The sequence below is a fragment of the Narcine bancroftii genome, chromosome 3 (assembly GCF_036971445.1).
Source record: "Narcine bancroftii isolate sNarBan1 chromosome 3, sNarBan1.hap1, whole genome shotgun sequence".
Classification (NCBI taxonomy): domain Eukaryota; kingdom Metazoa; phylum Chordata; class Chondrichthyes; order Torpediniformes; family Narcinidae; genus Narcine; species Narcine bancroftii.
In genome coordinates this window covers 181,590,558-181,610,704 of record NC_091471.1, presented here as the reverse complement: position 1 = coordinate 181,610,704, position 20,147 = coordinate 181,590,558, and the positions used below count along the sequence as shown (strand labels likewise).

Below are 20,147 nucleotides of genomic sequence, written 5' to 3'. Positions count from 1 at the left end.
TAAATATGCAGATGATACTTAAATAGGTGGAATTGTGGATAATGAAGGTTTTCAAAGATTGCAGATAGATTTGGACTGCTTAGAAGAGTGGGCTGAAAGATGGCAGATAGAGTTTAATGCTGATTAGTGTGAAATGCTTCATTTTGGTAGGAATAATCAAAACAGGACATGCATAGTAAATGGGAGGGCATTGAGGAATGCAGTGGAGCAGAAAGATCTAGGAATAATAGTGTATCATTCCCTGAAGGTAGAATCTCATGTGGATAGGGTGGTAAAGAAGGCTTTTAGTATGCTGGCCTTTATAAGTCAATGCATAGAATACATGAGTTGGGAAGGGATGTTGAGACTGTACAAGGCATTGGTGAGGCCAATTTAGAGTACTGTGTGCAGTTCTGGTCACCAAATTATAGGAAAGAGATCCACAAGGTAGAGAGAGTGCAGAGAAGATTTATGAAAATGTTACCTGGGTTTCAGAATCTAGATTACAAAGAAAGATTAAGCAAATTAGGTCTTTATTCTTTGCAGCATAGAAGATTGAAAGGGCATTTGATAGAGGTATTTAAGATTATGAGAGGGATAGAGTTGATGTGGACAGGCTTTTTCCCTTGAGAGTAGGAGAGATTGAAATGAGAGGTAATGAGTTAAGAGTTAACGGGCAAAAATTTAGAAGTAACATGAGGGGGCACTTCTTTACTCAGAGAGTGGTGGCTGTGTGGAATGAGCTTCCAGGAAAAGTAGTGGTGGCAGGGTCAATTTTGTCATTTAATGAAAAATTGGATGGGTACATGGATGGGATGGGAATGGAGGGTTATGGGCAGGGTGCAGGAAGGTGGGGCTGGAGGAGATTACTTAGTCTGTTGCGGACAACAAGGGCGAAAATGGCCTGTTTCTGTGCTGGAATTGTTGCATGGTTATATGCAGCATGGTTACTCACCAACTCAAGAAGCAAACAAGGATTTATAGGAACTCCCTGACTTGTGACCTGTGCGACTTGCATCCATCCGCACATTCAACCAAATATTTTTAAAATAAGAAAAAATATAACATTTACACTGTTTATGTTGTATTTGACAAACTATAACAGGGATGGAGGACACGTAAGAGCCAAAAATGTGCATACTTACCCTGTTAATCAGTGTCCTGGGATCTGTAGACTCTGCACGACCATCTTGATTCCTGTGTGCAAGTCTCCATTAGGGCATGCGTGGTGGGTTCGTGTATTGGAGTTTGGTTGGCGCAAGTATGAGAGTTGAGGGAGCAAATTCAATATCGTTAGGGTGCTTATCTCTCGTGAATGCGCCATCCGAACTCGATACATGAACCCACTGTGTATGCACTGACCAAAGACTTATGCATGCATACAGGAACCAAGATAGCCGCACACAGTCTATGGGCTCTGGGACACCAAACAACAAGGTAAGTACACAATTCTAATGTGTTCATTTCAAGATACGATTGGTCATCCAGAAGAGAACACTGATTTACATCAGGGAATACCTGTATGCAAGGAAGTCTGTAGATGCTAGGGTTGAGCACAATACATAAATGTGCTGAAGAAATGCTGGCAACACTGGATTCTGCAGTGGCTGCAGTCCAATATGAGAACAGCAAAGTCTGCCCCATTTTAAGTGCTCATGTAGTTAGGGAGGTTGTATACCTCTTTTACTGTTTACATGAGCTTTTGTACAATCGATGCAGGAATTCCAGATTCTTAATGCCATCGCAAATGCTCATTCTACAGTTTGACCTTCCTTGGCCAGGATGCTTGTGAATTGGTGGGATTGATGTATATATTTTCAAGGATTAATTGAGAACATCCTTGTATCTTTTCCTTTGTTCACTTGGTAACCTGTTGCCAGGATAGAATATGGGAAAAGTGTCTGTTTCAAGAGTGTAATTGTTGGTCATGCAAACAACATAACCTCTCCATTAAAGCCAATTAAGGGATTTGCCATGAAGAAAATAATGGGGTTGATTAGCTTATCCATGTGAATTTGGAGATAGCACTGATGGTAGTTTTCCAGCATCTCAAGGTGCTTTCTTTTTAATCACAGAAATTTGCAGGAGGACAGTGGTTAAAAACAAAATGCTGAAGAAACTCAGCAGGTAATACAGTATCCTTTATAGAGCAAAGGCAGGAGGTAATAGGTGGAGAAGGGAAGGAGGGAATAGGTGGAGAAGGGAAGTTGGGGACAGAAGCAAGCAAAGGGAGAAGCAATGGTGAGTAGTGGGGGAAGGGAAGGGGGAGGAGAGGAGGTTAGAAGAAACCAGAAAAGTCTATATTAATGCCATCCAGCCGGAGAGTGTCTAGATGGAAAAATCAGGTGTTGTTCCTCCAATTTGCAGGTGGTCTTGGTGGGGTAGTACATAAGGCATGGACACATATGAGTATGGGAGAGTGGCACAGAATTGAAATGGTTGGCTATGGTTGGCAGAATTGAAATGGAAGTCTCTGTCACTGGTGCAGATGAAGTGAAGATGTTCAGTGAAGTGATCTCCAAATCTGCCACCATTTCATTTCTGTGTAACACTCCCATGTCTGTCCATGGCCTTGTGTACTATCCCACCAAGACCACCCATAAATTGAAGGAATAACACCTGATTTTCTGTCTAGACACTCTCCAGCCAGATGGCATTAACATCGAATTTTCCTGTTTCCACTAAAGTGCTCTCCTCTTTCCCCTCCCCCTTCCCTTCCCCTTTCTAGTTCTCCCTCCCTCCCCCTAGCCAACTCTCCTCCCTTTAATTGCTGCTGTCGCCTCCCCTCCCTTCTTCACCTATTACCTCCTGCCTTTTTGACCACACCTCCCCCACTCTTTTGTTCAGACACCTGCCAACATCATTGAAGGGTTCAAGCCTGAAATGTTTTATTTTTTTATTTTTTGCTATTTCAAGGACAAAGCTGAGTTTCTCCAGCTTTGTGTTTTACTGCAACAGTGTCTACAGCTTTTTGTCTTTTATTACAGAGGACAAATGACAATGGTCTTTGCTATCACATAATTGATCAGATGCCATGAATGCTCCATTTGTTCAAAAATCTCCAGCTTTGTGGAGGAGAGTGTTTCAGAATGATCAAAATATTTCCTGAATTCTTTCTAAATTCTTGAACTCTAATTTTAAAATTGTATTGCCATTCTTATTATTTCCTTAGTTGGAAAAAAATTGCTTAGGTCTTTCTACCATATCAATACCTCTTAAAATTTTAACAGTTTTGTTCAGATACTAGTTAACCTTCTTCCCAAAGGAATATCTTTTTTTCTGCAAAGCAATTTGACAATTGTTAGTTTATTAATGAATGAAAAATGTTAAACATGACCAAAAGAACAAGTCTATAGTCTAACACTTTCCCAAAGGACTCCTCTGTACACTGCTTGATTTTAATTAATTATTGCCTAAGTTAAAAAGCAGATCATATCAATGACTGAGCTTTAAATCTTAGTACATTATTTATAGTTGTGTTTCAAGAAAGAATGTGCCTCCGATCATTTCATTGCAATCAAGTAAATAGTTTGCAAAATGTACCCAATGTTTTAAAATGGACATTTGGTTGATCCATCATGTCAAAAGGCCAATTTATTTTTTGAATCTGGACCATCATCAGAAATACTGGAAAATGTATTTTAATTTGTTATTTAAATGAGTTAAATTACAATCCAAGGAATCTCTGTGATGTCATATGATCCAAGCATGGAGGAATAGATTACATAATGAAAGAATTTTGCCATAAATTCAGGATTAAGTTATTGTAGATGCTAAATGTTTAAATTTATCGAGCTGTATGATTGATTGGATTGAACTTGCAATGTGAATTAAACCAAATCCTATAGAGTTACACAGACAGCTCCACAACTAGCTTTATTTTCATATTTAAAATATTCTGAAGAATTATTCTTGGCTTGAATTATGGTAGACTTCAAAATACCCAAAATTAACCAAATAAAGTGTCAAAAAAAATCAATATTTTCAGTGCTGGGGATGACCCAAACCTTGCTAAAAAATAAACATTGTGCTTTCACATCTCACAACCACTTTCAATCATTTTTAAATTTACTAGCACTTCAAAGTAGCAACTATAGACTTTTGGTTATTTCCCCCCAACAGTAAAAATTATTGAGGTTTAAACACTCCTGCAACTTAAGTTATGACAAGTCCATACTTCACTGCACTTACAATCTAATTCCTTGTCTTCAGCTGTGAGTAGGAACATGTTAGGCGGCTGTTTTTTAAGCTGTCTGTTACTTTGGTGTTTTGCCAGTTTTAGCAAAGGAGTTCAAAGCAAGGATCTTTCTCCCATCCTAACTTTGCATGAAGTGGAAGTACTTTTTTTTCATTTTAAAACATTCTTCTGTATCTATATAATGATGTATTCAACATTCTTTCTTTGTGCTTAGTTGCACTGGAACTATTAGACCCCTGTTAATTAGAGCAAACCTAGAAAAATGATGGTGAGCAATCTCTAAACTATTTTATAAACAAGAAGATACCATAAATAATAGTGCATTAATGTACATATAAGGTGCATAATCTGGAAGGATAATGAAGGTATGAAGCCAGTTTGAAGATGAAGTCCTCAACTTTATTGTGAATGGCAAGAGAAAATTTGGGAGCTGGTGTCTCGAGTTCAAAAAAGCAACTTTGATAATTGAAGATAAATTCATGTGATGTAGTTTTAATCTATTTTAATGAGATCACATCGGTTTAACTTATTATTTTAAATGGATAGAAGTGTTCCTTCCCATGTAACATGATGGTCATTCTTGTTCATAAATTTCAGTTCCTACGTATGCCTAACCTCACAGCTTGAGAAACTATGCCCTTCTTGGCAGCATGGTAAATTACATAGTGAAATTATTTATTATAAAATGTGTTTATAAGACCATGGTTGAAGTATAATTTGAAGAAAAATCCAAACCAAAGAAAACAGTAAAATGTTTGGATACACTGGATATTTGCTTTTTTTCCACTGGAAATAAAATCATTAAAAGATTCAGAAGCTGGAGACACAAAATATGATGCTAGAATGAGTACACAATAATATGCTTGATGTAAATGTGTTTACAAAGTCAGACAGCTTAACTGGAACTGAAATGTTTTTTTATTACACAGGCTAGACGTCTGCACTTGAACTCGAGAGAATTTTTGAAGGCTGAAAAAAAAACGTAGCGACGTAGCTATGGAAAATTGAACTCTTTGTAAGTAAGGTTGTCAAATTTAATGAAGGGAATGATGATAAATTTAATACAATTTTTTCATTAAACTATGCACTTCTCATTACTTTACTTTAGAATATACTGAAGCCTGGTTTAAACAGACTTTGCTTCCAATGTTAAATCAAGATCAAATGACACCACCTAAAATATCTTCCATGAAGTAGGAACTCGGAGGCAATAAGATCTAAACACAGGAACACATCATAAGGTTTGGATGGCTAGTTATGGAATTTTTACTGGAAAAGTGAGCAACACTTACAAAATTCCCTCATCAAAGAGGGTGGATAGAGGTGGTTTTGGAAATCCTTCAAATCCACTCCTAATGTAATGGAAAAATATAATGCAAATATTTAAACATTATTTAAATTTGTAAGTAGAGAGTCTTTATTTATGTTGTAAGCTTTATCTACCACAGGGTTTTCCATACAACTGCTGTGGCATTAATAATAATTAATACAAAATACAGTGACAAAATTTCATACCTACCTATTTTATGTAGGTAAAATGTTTAATAATGCAGAAAATTTAATAAATATATTTTTATGAAAGTATTAGAAGTTTGGAGAGTCCCCAAATGTAGAATTTGAAAAATTGCTGACTAAACAAGATCAAATGATGTAACTTTCCAGATATTATTAATGTAATCACATTTGTTATATGAATTGAATTATTCTTCATACTGAATAACCAGAAAAACTACAAGTAGCCTTTTTTTTCTTGATAAAGGAAACAAGACATATACCTTGGATCTTAAAATGACAAAAGGTAAATGGCTCATGATGAATATATTCTACAGTATATATTTGCTTTCAGGTCAGGACGTGTATGATATAACATCCATTGATTGAAAGAAGTTTGCATGAGATCCATGAGGCACAATGCCAAGAAATATTTTTTGTTAAATATGATTAACAGGTGCAAATGTTTTCAATGGGATGAATGGTACATGATGATTACATGAGGCATTTTTCATTTGTCAGCTTGGTAAAGGTTCCAATAAAGAATTCCATGGTCGACATTTGAAACAGGCAATTTACTTTTGCACAGAGGCTGAGCCCTTGTTTGAGAACAGTTTTCAAGTTATCTGTATCATGAGAGCATATAACAGAAAATGAACTGTAGCTTACCTGATGTTACATAATGGTTCTATTCGAGGTTATTATCGATTTTAAACATGATGCCAGTAATTGCAAGAGAGCTCCTTTCAGTTTGATAGTAGTCTTTGAGGTTGATGTTCATTTCCATTCAGAATTTTCCTTGAATTTATTTTCCTAATAACCATCTTAACTTTGGCTATTCCTCTTCCAGGATCTATGCAAGGACCACTGTTTGGAAGGCAGACAGGGGTTAACTTTATCTTTGACAAAGAAGGTGAGCTACATCAGGATGTTCATCCATGGTAACATGGCAATCAATCCAAAGGTCCAAATTTACAGCTTCCAACATGGCTCTGAAATCCGAGCATCTCCACTGTGTTCTTTCTAAAAATATGAGTTATCTCTTCCATACTTTTCTGCAGTTTACATTTTTTCCAAAAATACAACAATGATTGTTCTACACAAACTCTGCAGGGTTGAATTAAATTAACTGCTAATCTAAATCTGGATTCACATCTTGACTCAGGAGTAACAATATAAAGATGATGAAATGTCATCCCATTTCCATTTCATACCATTTGAAAAGTAAATTCAGTGTCAAACTTGCTAGGTAAAATCTAGAGTATGGGCATCTTGTGAATCCATTCTGCTTCAATAAAAATATTGAGAAAACCGATTCTCCTCCTATACTCTCTCAGTTTTTAATTATTTTTGGGAGATTGCAATGTGCTTTCCTAAATGTAGAGAACTCTGAGTTGAACAGGACTTTTAATAGCTTTTTGACTCCTGAAGAAGGCCTAGGCCCTAAATCTCAATTTCCTTTTGACTTCCTTTGGATGTTGCGTGACCTGCTGATTTCTTTCCAGCATTTTTTAAAGTACTTACTGTTTAAAAAATATTTTGGGTAGGTCAAGTTTGAAAACCGGTACAGAGCATGTTTTCAATTTAATAATGATTAAATAACGTTAAATCACCATATAACAAATGCAGCATAGAAACAGGTCCATTCGGCCCTTCTAATCCATGCCGAACACCTCCCACTTAGTCCCATTGACCCAAAGAAGTGGAAAATCAAGCCCTTCAGATTTTGATTAGTAAATACCAAGAAATGCCATAAAATGTTTGAATTTATATGAAGGAAGAAAGGAATTCCAGAATGATTAATCGAATTGACTAAAGCAAAACCACAGGTGTGAGAAATATATTAGTTGGGTGTCTAGAGATTAGAACCAAGTAAATAGGATTGATGTGAAAAATGTACCTTGGGATGACCTCTGCCCTCCCATAACACGAAGGGTCACCCCACTAGTCAAAGGTTACTTCCCCATGTCATTCCAAATCAGACTCTGTGCACAGACTTGCCCTCCTTCTGATTGGTCATCTTTTGACCTGAAGTAACATGACTCAGAATCTACCCCCTATACACACGCGCACGCACGCACACGCACGCACGCGCACGCACGCGCACACACACACACACACACACACACACACCTTCCTATTGGTCATCCGTCTCAGCTGAAGTCACATGAGTTGGTTCCTGGGACAGCCTTTAGGGATATAAAAAGCAGTACATGGATGATTTTTTTTCTTTTTGTTATCCCAAAACTGCTTCTAGTTGTAATCCTTGGGCAGATCTGAAGGACCACTTGTGAGATAGACAAGAAGTGGGGTCTTAATTGTGGGGCACACCTGGGGGACCATTGTGGTTCACTCAGTTTAACTTGTACATTTGAATCTGTTGAGATAGCTTCTTTAATCTGTGCCATACCTGTGCATCAGGGGTGTGGCAGATACTGTTTGTCCTAATCCTCAATTAGCTAAAATAGCTTTTCTAGGTATTTGTGATTTACTGAGCTTGCATTGGTTCTGCCTGTCCCGCATCGGACTGGTCAGCCACAAACGAGCCTGCAGCTGACGTGGACTTTTTACCCCCTCCATAAATCTTCGTCCGCGAAGCCAAGCCAAAGAAAAGCAAAGAAAATTGGTTCAAAGGCAGGCATTCTGTCATTGGTCTTGTGTTTATTCCTGTTCGAAAATAAAATTGGTGTTTTGATCCCAACACGTTTCCAGGGTTGTAACTCCTTGAACCCTTCAGGCTTGTTACATCAACCCTCATCACTCCCCCTCCCCCCACCCCCATAAATGTAAATTGCCTCAAGGTGGAGAAATGCAGAAGAAACTGTTCAAAATCCCTGATCATCCTTGGGCAAGTAGATGAGATACCTGATGCCGTACAAAACAAATTGCTTTCCTTTACTGGTGGAAATGCAGAATATCAGAGCAGAATGGCCATGCTAGTGCAGGAAGAATATGGTGTCGAATTTCAATCACCACAATAAGGAAAAATGTGATAACACTGGAGACAGTTCTGAGGAGATTTCCAATGATGCTGTCAGGTATGGCAGTTTAGTTGTAGAACTGTTGTCCAGACTGGATTGTTTTCCTTAAGAACCAAGGATAGATTTAAGCATGCTTATTAGTCACCCAGATGGCAAAAAGGAATAGGACCAACTTCACTCAGGAAAAGGTCAATACTAGAGGAGATGATTTTTTAGGTAGTAGGAGGATAAGTTGGAGAGAAGTTGAGGAAACAATTTTTTTTTTTTTGCTGGGTGACCAGAACTGTGCAGGATACACCAACTGTGATCTGGTGCTGTTGTACAGAGATTTGCTCATAAAATTATGAGCCATGGCTGTGTCGATCAAAAATGGACTTGCCTGTAGAATGCAGAGTAGTAGTGGATGGGAAGTATTCTGCCTGGAGGTCATTGGAGTTCTGCAGGGATCAGTTCTGGGACCCTCTGCTTCTTGTGATTTTTATAAATGACATAGATGAAGAAGTGGTAGGATGGGTTAGTCAGTGTGCAGATGGTAAGGTTGGAGGAGTTGTGGATAGTGTTGAATGTAGTCGGAAGTTGCAAAAGAATATAGACAGGATACAGAGTTAGGAGGAAAAGTGGCAGATGGAGTTCAAACTGGTTAAGTAGGAGGTGATGAATTTTGGAAAGTCAAACTTGAAGGCTGAGTATAGGGTTAATGGTCAGATACTTAACAGTGTGGAGGAATAGAGCGACCTTGGATTCATATTCATACATCTCTCAATGTTGCCACACAGGTTGATAGGATAGTTGGGAGCTGTTGGGATGCTGGGCTTCATTAGTCGGGGGATTGAGCTCAAAGGTTGTGGTCATGTTGCAACTCTACAAATCTCTGGTGAGACCACACTTAAGAGCATTGTGTTTAGTTCTGGTGACCTCATTACAGGAAGGATGTCAAAACTATGGTGGAGAGGGTGCAGAGATTTATCTGAAAATAAGGCCTATGAACCAAGGTGAGTAGAGCTGGGACTTTTTTTCTTTGGAGTGAAGGATCAGAGGAGTCCATAGAGGTCTATAAGGTTCTGAGAGCCATAGATAAGTAGACTGCCAGCACCTTTCTCCCCCCTCCCCCCCCCCCCCCCCCCCCAGGGTGGGAGTAGCAAGCACTGGAGGACATCTGTGCAAAGTGAAGGTATGAAAGTTTAGGGGAAATATCAGGGTTGTTTTTTTAAATATGAGTGGATTAAGAGATTTGGAGACAGGCACATGGATGAAAGAAAAATTGAGGGTTACAAAGTAGGAAGGGGTTAGTGTTTTTTAGGCAGGAATATTTAGGTCGACTCAATATCCAGGGCTGAAGAGCCTCGACTGTGCTGTTATGTTCTATGATCTACTTTGGAAGATCAAACCTGCAGACAGTTCAATGCAGGATTCTTAGCAGTTTGGTGGGACAGACACATTTTTGGGTCCCTCAAACATGCTGTGCATTTGAAGTGGCAAAGAAGGTGGATGATATTTTAAGCTTCATTTGTCAGGGGATTTAGTTCAAGAGCCACAAGATAATGTTGCAGGTCTTCAAAACTCTGGTTAGACCACACTTGTGAAAACAAGGCTGAAGAAACTCAGCAGGTCAAACAGTGTACTCTACTTAGCAAAGGTAAAACTACATAACCAATGTTTCAGGCTTGAGCCCTTCATCAAAGTATGAGCAAAATGTAGGCAGGTGCTCGAACAAAGCTAATGCCAATTCAAACTAATCTACATCTGGTCTGTATTCCTTGATCCCATGCTTGCTTGTTTAAGTGCCATTTAAACATTGCTATGGTAATTACTTGCCTTGAATGTCTACTCTCATCTTGAATCTATACCCTCTACTTTTGACTTTTCCATGTCAGGAGAAAGACTCTTGATGATCTACCCAATCTATTACTCACGTACCTGGTAATTCTATATACTTCTATCAGGTTACTCCTAGGCCTCTGATGTCTCAGTGAAAATAATCCAAGTTTGTCCAACCTGTTTTTAGATAACACTCCAATCCAGACAAAATCCTGGTAAACCTCTTTTGCACTCTCTCCAAAGCTCCACAGCGTTCCTTTAATGTGGCAACCAGAACTGCAGAGAATACTGCAAATGTGGCCTAACCAAATGTTTATATCATTGCAACATCCAGACTTCATTAGTTGGGACACTGAACATAAAAATGAGGAAGATAAGCATGCCACACATCTTTACCAGCCTATCTACTTGTGTTGCCACTTTCATGGATCTATGGATTTGAACCCTCTCTTATATAATTCTCTTGAAGTTCCTGCCATTTATGGTACTTTCCTCTTGTACTTGAGCTCCAAAAATACAATTCCTCACATTTTACTAATTAAACTTCATCACCCATTTCTTGGACCAAATTTCCAACTGATCTGTGACTGGCAGAATGCTTTGACAAATTTCCTTATTGTCCACAACTCCACCAAACTAAACCGCCTAAATTTTCATTCACATAATTTATAACTGTGGCAGTAATCCCTGCAGAACACCATTGGTTACTGACCTTCAGGCAGAATAACACTCTTCCACCTTCATGGTGTCCTCTGTGACCAAGCAATTTTTGTATTCAACATAACTGTTTACTTTGTATTCCATGTGACTTAATCTGCTGGACTAGCCTACTTTGAGGGACCTCATTTAATGCTCTACTGAAGTCCATGCAAGTAGCATCTTAAGAAAGCAACCTCTAACCTCAAGGACCCCACCGTCCAGGCCATTCCCTATTTAAACTGTTCCCATCAGGGAAAAAGATACAGGAGCTCAAAGACAGGTACTCAGTGGCACAAGGACAGCTTCTTCCCTGCTGCCATCAGATTTTTGAATGATCAATGAATCATAGACACTGTCTTGCTTTGACTTTTCGTGCACTATTTATTTATTGCAAGTGGGTTTATATGAATGTTTGCATTGTGAGGTTGCTGCAAAACAATGCATTTCGTGACTTCTTCATGACAATAATATCTGATTCTGAAACCATCATCTTGATCATTATCTCAAGACCACAAATCAAACTCACCGAGTTATGCTGACTATTCCTAATGTCCACGATTTTCCAAATGCATGCTCAAGAATCTTCTCCAATAATTTTCAGACCATTCAAGTGAAGCATGCCGACCATTTAGAATGCCCTCTACAGTACACCTGCAGAAATTTGCCAGAGGTTTTGTGATATCTCCTCAAACTTGTAGCACTGACAAGTCTTCTTCAAGTTTGCATTGACACAGTGGCCTCAGGATGGATCTTATAAGATGTTGATACCCAGGAATTTGAAGGTCTTTATCCTCTGACCTTGTTCTACCTGGAGAGAGATAAGGTGAGGGCAGAAGTATGAGAAATTGAGGATATACTGATGACTGACAATAATGGGAATCTATCTTTATGAAAGAAAGTACATTTTAGATGTCCTGGAGTGGAAGGTCTCATCCCAAGAACAGATATGGCAGAGGCAGTGGAACTGGGAGAAATGGTTGGCATCCTTACAAGAGACAGGTTGAAAGAGGCATAATCCAGGTAGCTGTGAGAGTCTGTGAACTTGCAATAGATATCTGTGAATAATTTGTCCTCTTAGATCAGGGGTGTCAAACTCAAATTCACGGAGGGCCAAAATTAAAAACTTGGACTAAGTCGAGAGCCGAACTAAATATTTATTGAAATTTTTCAACAACATCTGCATGTTTTCTCTTCTTTCAACATATGTAATGTTAAACTTTAGGATATAACTTTAGGAGGATAATGTTACAGGTAGCTCAAGTTCACCCTTTGCTTGACCTGAGGGAAACCTATTTGGTCCCTGTGGAGATGTAGTCAGCATTCACAGGCTGTGTCCATTTTGGCCTGCATCAGGACTCAGCATTTCCTGCTCACTCCTCAGGCTCTAGGCCTCTATTCACCCTCGACCCACCATCCCTCTACCTGACCAGTCCTTTACCCAACCTCTACTCACCCCTCATTCCACTCGCTCTGCCTCTACCCACCCCATCCTATACACGCCCCTCTACTGCCTCTCCCCTCAACCTGTTCCTCCCTCTACCCGTCTCTCACCCTCTAATCACCCCTCCCCTACTCGCCCTGCCCCTCCCCTTTTACCTCTTCCCTATCCACCCCTCCTTCTACTCATCCCTCCCTCTAACTGCCCCTCACACCATCATAACTTCCCCTGCCCATTACTCCTCACCTACACCCTCTGCCCACCCCTGCTTACCCACCCACTCAGGCCCAGCGTGCTGCCGATCAGCCTTTGCGGACAGCCACCATCTCTCTTCATGTGCAGGGCCGAACCAGTCGTCCCTGGGGTCCGCGCGGGTGCAAGCGCTGAAGGCTGTGGCGACCGGGAGAAGTGCGCTCGCGCTGTGGAAGGGCCGTCCGGTGTCAGTCGCGCGGGGCTCACGCTGCCCGGGAGCCGTGCGCAGCCTGCCATGCCCGTCGCGCCGACAGGAAATCACAGGCGCTCGCCCATCCGCCGCACCGCTCGACAGGTGGTAGAAGTGACTGGTTGTGCGGGGAGCCTTCCAACTGGCTTGCCGACTGATGACATCGACAGACTCCTTGTGTTACAATTTCTCGTGTTACAATGGGGAAGGATGTTCAATGAAGGGGGAGGATAATGGGGGTGACATTACCAAAAAACAGCATCGGCTCTCGCTGCAGGGTGGGCCACCTCTAATACATTTTTGAAATGATCTTGCGGGCCAAATATAATTTGGCCCGCGGGCCAGAGTTTGACATGTGTGTCTTAGATGGAGCAGAGAGGTTAAGGAAGGGGAGAGTGGTGGATAATACTATCTTGTGTCTGGAATTCAGCTCTCTGGCCCATCTTTGTCCAGGACTTTAGTGAACAAGTTATTTGCATGTTAGTATCATTTAATAGCACACTCAATGATACTTTCCATTTGTTTGCTTTTGACTGAGTATAAATTGATTTTATGATTTTTTTAGCCAAATTGCGCATATCCTGCATTTTATGAACAGGACATAGCCAGGCAATTTTCCACATCATCTGTAAATGCCAGTTCTTCAACTATGCAGCCAGCTCCAGAGCGTAGGTTTTCAAGTATAACAAATTGGTCATTGTCTGGTCCCTTGCACTTTTGCAGAACCTGGGGTTTTCAGCCATTCCTTAACATCATGTGGAGTGTTCTGAATAGGCTGGAGACTGCCTTCTGTAGTGGTATGGATCTCGAGGTTAATTTGTTCAGCAATTCTGGCCAACCATGGTTGAGAATGTTTCAGCTTTGCCCTTTACATATATGCTTTAAACTTTCATGTACTGGGCCTCGCCAACATGAGAAATTTTGTGCAATATTACATTTTTTGTTTTATTACATAATAATAAGACTTGAATAAATGGGCGTGTTACATTGCCCCAAGTGTGTACGTAGTGATATTATGTTAGCTGTTTAATTATCCACCAATAGTCATAAATATGGTAGGACTTCAGAGCTTTGATGTGATCATTCAATTGTGAGATTGTTTAGTTTTGTCCAGTGCATACTATTTTTGAAGTTAGCATGCAATAATAGTGTTGCAGCTTGACCAGGATACATTGTGCAGAAGTGTTTGATGATTGAAGTGAAAGGCTTTGCATACATTTTGCTGCATCATTGTAACCTTTTGTCCCTCCAGTTATGGATAGTATCCAAGACCAATCTGTTGCCAACAGCTGGATTAATGCTGCCCAAGATGAAGATCCTGATCGGCACTTGATCTGCCTTCTCACACCCATTCTCCCCTCCTCTAACAATGTCTTATATAAAAGTTAATCATGGTGTTAACCTCACCAATTCTTTATTTTCCTGCCTTTATATTTTAAGGCACCTAGAACTAAAATTTGGTTGGATAGTGGTTCATTGGGAGATAAAGGCAAACTATCATGTGATGTAATATTAGAAGCCACCTCCTTGGATGTAGATGTTGTCCATGCTACATGGCGTTGTTCTCCATAATGTGTAGATTTGTTGAAATGCAACATCTGCAAGCAGAGCACACTAATTTGCCTACTTTCCCCCAAGAGCACAGTTGCACACAGCTCTTCATTAAAGGAGTTTAATGAGCACTTCAAGGTGGCAAACTGCAAAAAACATATGATTACTAGCCATTCACAATTAAAGCCCTGCTGCATTGTAACCACACCAGAAAGGCTGCACATAATGCAATGAAGCATGGGCATAAGTTTCAACCCATCAGTTCTAGGCAGTGATTTAGAGTCCTTTTCAGTATTTAACAGGTGAACAGTCCTATTTCAACACTTCTGAATTCAACCATCAGATGTCCAAAGTCAAAGATACTGTTGAAATAGAAGATATCAACATCTGACTGCTGCAGCACAAGGTTAGATATTTGCCATGCAAGTTTAGTTCCCTGCCATGCAGACTCAAACTGCTATCACCTTGGCTGCAGAGGGAGTTTGTAATAGCATAACTTTAAAAGGTGCCTTCTTGGCAAAATGGCATTGACTCTATGGAAAAGGAATCTGCTGTCTCCTTGCAGAACGAATTTGTGACCTCACCATTGTCAATCCAAACATGCCTTTGTTGTTGCTTGCCAGCCAAGCAACCTAACAATTGCAAGAAGGTCCAAGTCATAACCTAGGCTTCTGGATCAGAGCTGCAAAATCTGTTGAAGAATTAAGACAAAAAAAAACTTGCACATACCAATTAATCACACAAATTTTTCCCTTACACCTCTGTATCCTGCTGTGAAATAGGAGCCCCAGTTCCAGCATGGCTTGTAGAATATAACTTGAAGAGAAAGGGTTTAATGAAAGGGCTTGCTGAAAGATCTCTATAAAACTGACATTTGCCCTTTTTAATCTCTTTTACGATCATTAAGTTAACCACTCCACTATTACAATCCATTCCCTCTGCTCAGATCCTAAAATCTTTGGTTTACTCCATAAAATTTGTCATCTCCATATTTATTTTAAAAACTACCTAATGTCACTTTGACCAGGTAAATATCTCTTACAAACTTGGTGTCAACTTTTGTTAAAACTTCCATGTAATGCCATAAGACATTGCTGACTGTGGTACCTGTGAAGGAACATGCTGTATAACATGGCCTTTGAAGTGAGATAAATTACAATGTGTTATATAAATGCAAGTTTTGTTGGTTAATCAATATCTATAGACCAGATAATCAGTTATGGATACTGTCACAAGAAATCTGTAGAATACTGCAGTAAAATGAGTCCTTTTCCCTTTTATCAATGTTCAGCTCTTTTTGTAATTGGAAGACTGTGTCCACTCATGGTCCCTGGAGTTGTTGCAGGAGATTTGCTGAAAGACTAATGCTATTGAGAAATAAACAAATTTTATGTAAAAAAGGTTGCAATATTGACAACAAAGAATGAGAAAAGAATATTCCCACAAAATAAAATAAAAATCCTGTTTGTAGTTGGAGTTTGCCAGCCTTCCACTCTTTACTGGTAGTCTCTGTGGTCTGTGAATACAGAATATGGCCTGCAGATGGGGTGGGTGGGGGGGGGGGGGGGAAGGTTGAGAAATACTCCCTTCAAAAGTGAGGCAGTCCATTCTGAAGTGCAATGAGCCCTGGATAACACTTGAGCATGAGCCAACGAGTAGCCTACAAATAATAAATATTGACATACAAGTACCTGGAACTGAACATCCATAACGACAATGTCTAATCATTATGACCAATTACTTTGCCATTGCCTAACTCTCTAACATCAGGATCCCACAGGTTACAATTGATCAAAAAATCAATTGGACCAGGCATAAGATTGGGTTAGTTGTTAGGTATCTTAAGATTTTTCCACCTTCTGCAAGCTATAAGTCAGAAGTCTTGTTGAATATTTTACATTTGGTTGGATGATTGTCCCTTCAACTCCTTTGAAGAAGTGGCAGACCATCCAAAGCAAATTATCCTGGTAGATTGGCACTTCATTCTCTACCCTAAATCTTCACCCCCCCCCCACCCCTCACTAGCATACTATGGAAGTAATATATATTACCAACAGTATCTCCAAAGCCGATGATATCCACCACCTGTGACAGATTATGTTGTTTGTATTGTATATAGATGTGTTTTTGGGAGATACATTGGGGCAGGTTTTTTTTAGTGTAGGTCACATACAAACACTTCAAAACAGTTCTCATTTAAAATACTGGAGCTCTGCTCATGTGAGACAGTCCAGCTCCAAGAGACTTTGCAAAAGCTTTGGAGAATGCCCAAGAAACTTCATGAATGGATTGTTCATAAAAAAACAACGGATGAAAGAACTCATCAGAGCCGTAGGTTGTCTGGAGTGGAACTTGCTGTTGTAGGAGGGTCATGTGGTTTTGCACACAGAGAGTATTCAGTTCTGCAGTGCTACAGTCAGCAGCAGCAGCTGGGACTGGAACAGAACAAGCTGACAAGCTTGTGGAAAAACCCCATTTTGAAGATGGGTTGTGAGTGCTTAGTTCAGCCTAGTCAAAGCCCCTGTGGTTCATGCAAGAGGAGAGGACTGGCTGCCTAATGTTTCACTTGAAATAAGAGAAACTAAAAGGAACTCTGTGGTGACCTGAAAGGAAGAGGTTATCATCTGGAGAACCCTGAGGGGGAAAGTTTCTTCGGCAAGACACTGACATGGCTGATTAAAAAGGAATCTGTTGTGGGTGTCCAGTGAATAACAAATCTCTCTCTGAAAACCGACAAGAACCTTCCTAAGAGGTAACCATTTACGTTTCAAGCACCAAAGTCTGGTGAACTTTATAAATGTTAAATTCTGTGCACAGTACAAGAATTGCCTGCAACCAGTGAACTTTGAGGAATGAGAAGTGAGATTGGACTGTGAATCAAAGAACTTTTCTGAGCGTACACACACATTACATACATGTGCACTTAGAATTAGAAGGGGGTTAAGTTAGGTTAGTTAAGTTGATAGTGATAAGTTAAAGTGTGATTCTTTTTTCATGTTTAAAGATATTTAAAAGCAACTTTTGTTTAAGTAACCATTTGTCTTGGTGAAATTCTACGGCTGGGTTTTGGGTTCCTCTGGGACACCAAACAGAACAAGCAAGCTGTGGGAAGACAAATACCCTCTCCCAAGTCAGTTACCATCTTTTCACTCATTACTACAAAATCTTCAAATTCTAACTCAATATCTGAGGGTGTATCCTCACTAGAAGGGCTTCAATAGTTAAAGAAAGTACCTTACCATCTCTTTCTCAAGGGTAATATGGAAAGCCAATAAATGAGGGACTTGAAATTGACGTCTTTCTGAAAATTTGAATGAAAAATACGAATAACATTTCAAAAATACATTAGTGTGTAGTATTGACATTTATTGCGACACTAGTATTAGATCTTGTGTATTTTCTTTAGCTATTGTTCCACTTTTCTCTCCATTAGACATTGAGCCTTTTCAGCCTATGAGCGTGTGTTGCACAATCACACCCAATTAACCTACAACACCAGGTTCATTCTTGAATGGTGGGAGGAAACTAGAGCCCTTGGGGAAAACCCATGCAGACACAAGGAGAACGTACAAACTCCTAACATACAGCATGCGATTCAGACCCCGGTCTTCACTTCTAATGCTATAACAGTGTTGTGCTAACCGCTTCGCCAACCATGCCACCCTCACTATGAATCCACTTTATTTTGTAGTGGGTTGTGCGCGAGCGCAGTGAAAGAACTGCGACAACAAGCTATGAGCTTGTTTAGCAAAACTGATTTATGTTGAAGTTCACCCTGCTGCCTTTAAGGCCATCTGGAGCCCACCCCTCGTGTATGTAAGCGTGTATGAGCACTTCTGGTCTGCACTGGAAGAGAATCATGATGCCATCTTTGCTGTGGCTGCCCTGCTGACCGTGCATGACGAGTGGGATCAGTTCACCATTGTAATTATGAGCGCTGCCACAACCTGGTGATTTTGCAACAGGCTTTCAATATTGTGAAGAAATTGTTATCTTCCCACAATGTTGAAATCTTAGACAATGCAAAATGGATGTGGGAGGAATGAGGATTTACACAGAACATTTGTGTGATAACAATCCAGGAGTCATTTACATCCCTGATAACTTTTTTGCTTAAAAAGGGCATGGGCAATCTGTCTAAAGCATTTATTGAATCCATCACTGTAACAACTGATAATTATTTCTACAAATACACAAACCTTAAAAATCCAATTTGATCCCATGGTTGATATTTACTGTGGTTAGCTGGAGGGCAGAACTGGTTTCAAAGTCCCTGGATGAAGAATTATTCAGGTTTTCAAACCTGATCGTTTCTCACCAAACACTGTATAAAATGTGGGATTTAAGGATGAGGTGAAAGCTCAATTGCAGCACCTCTGAACTCAAATAATCTATTAATTAACATTGTCAATATCCTAACAATATCTAATAACCAACTGAGCGAGGGCTAGAAATTAACTGGTGCTCGTGGAACTGCGTCCTAGAAAAAAAAACTGCAGGAGAGGAAAGGAGGTGAGAAAATTGGCAACATTATTTCTCCTAAATAAATAAAATTTGTTCATGAAATTCTGGAGAGGAAATTAGACTTGTGGGCGACAGCCAACAGCATGAAGGATACAATAACGCTGTGAAAGTAGTGTGTGAGAAAGTAATCCCTTTGGGGGAAGTCTGGTCTGAAATCTTTCTTCTGGCTGACAAGTGAGGCATTGAGATGCAGTAACGAAGGAATCCTCTGGATCACGCTGGTCCAGATGAAATGGAGCAAAGCTTTGCTAGCTGACTATTAATGAATATTAGTTAATTTCTCATGATGTTGTTAATGGACAATCATTTTGCAACTTGTGTTCCCATCAGAAATAATTCTACTTTTCATTTTACACTCAATATTGTGCCCTCTATCTGTCAGTCTCTTTGAAAACAATTCAGCCTGCTTCCTTTTGATGTCTTACCTTGCAGATCTTATTATACTCTTTGTGTGATGAGTCTATTGGTGATGGGGGCAGAGGAAGATTGGGATGGATATTGCAAACATTTACTGTCGTAAAAGAGGAAATCTGACATAAACTTCCGGAGTACACAAGGGTGCGGTTAGAAAGAGAAATCCAGAAGCTGCTCACACAGATGCCCTATTCTTTGAGAAAGTATTACTTAAATTATTAGCAGTAAGGGTTGGGATTGAAATTATTGCCTTGCAGTCAATCTAAGGGGACTTTCCTACTTGTGGTGTTGAAAAAGCTATGATAAATTTCCAGAACAAAGTGTATTTTAATGGAATTACAAGTTATAGTTATTAGCAAATTATTTATTTGTTCTGAAAGACAAATGGAGTTGGTAGATTAGTTACATGGGTGTATTTGTGTGGCATGGTCTTGTGGACCAAAAGGGCCTGTCCCATGCTGTATCTTTTTAAAAAATTAACATATTTTGTATATAATATTTTTTTCAGGAGATAAATAGGGCAACTATTTTTCTCTACCACTTCTATCTTTATTTTCCAGATTCATTGATTGAATTACAATTGCATTTTCTATATGTGATTTAAATCTAACA

The 20,147-nt window shown here is 39.7% G+C and overlaps 1 protein-coding gene across 4 annotated transcripts in view; it reads left to right on the top strand.

Moving 5' to 3' along the window:
• rab28 (RAB28, member RAS oncogene family) overlaps positions 1-20,147 on the top strand; it is a 276,189-nt gene that overhangs the window by 54,756 nt on the left and 201,286 nt on the right. For 3 of the 4 annotated variants that reach the window (XM_069926004.1, XM_069926005.1, XM_069926003.1), the window contains 4 exons: positions 5,107-5,192; positions 5,286-5,418; positions 5,937-5,975; positions 6,519-6,581. The gene's annotated coding sequence lies outside the window, so the exon portion shown is untranslated. The remainder of the gene's footprint in view (positions 1-5,106; positions 5,193-5,285; positions 5,419-5,936; positions 5,976-6,518; positions 6,582-20,147) is intronic. The other variant, XM_069926006.1, reaches the window with a different exon arrangement.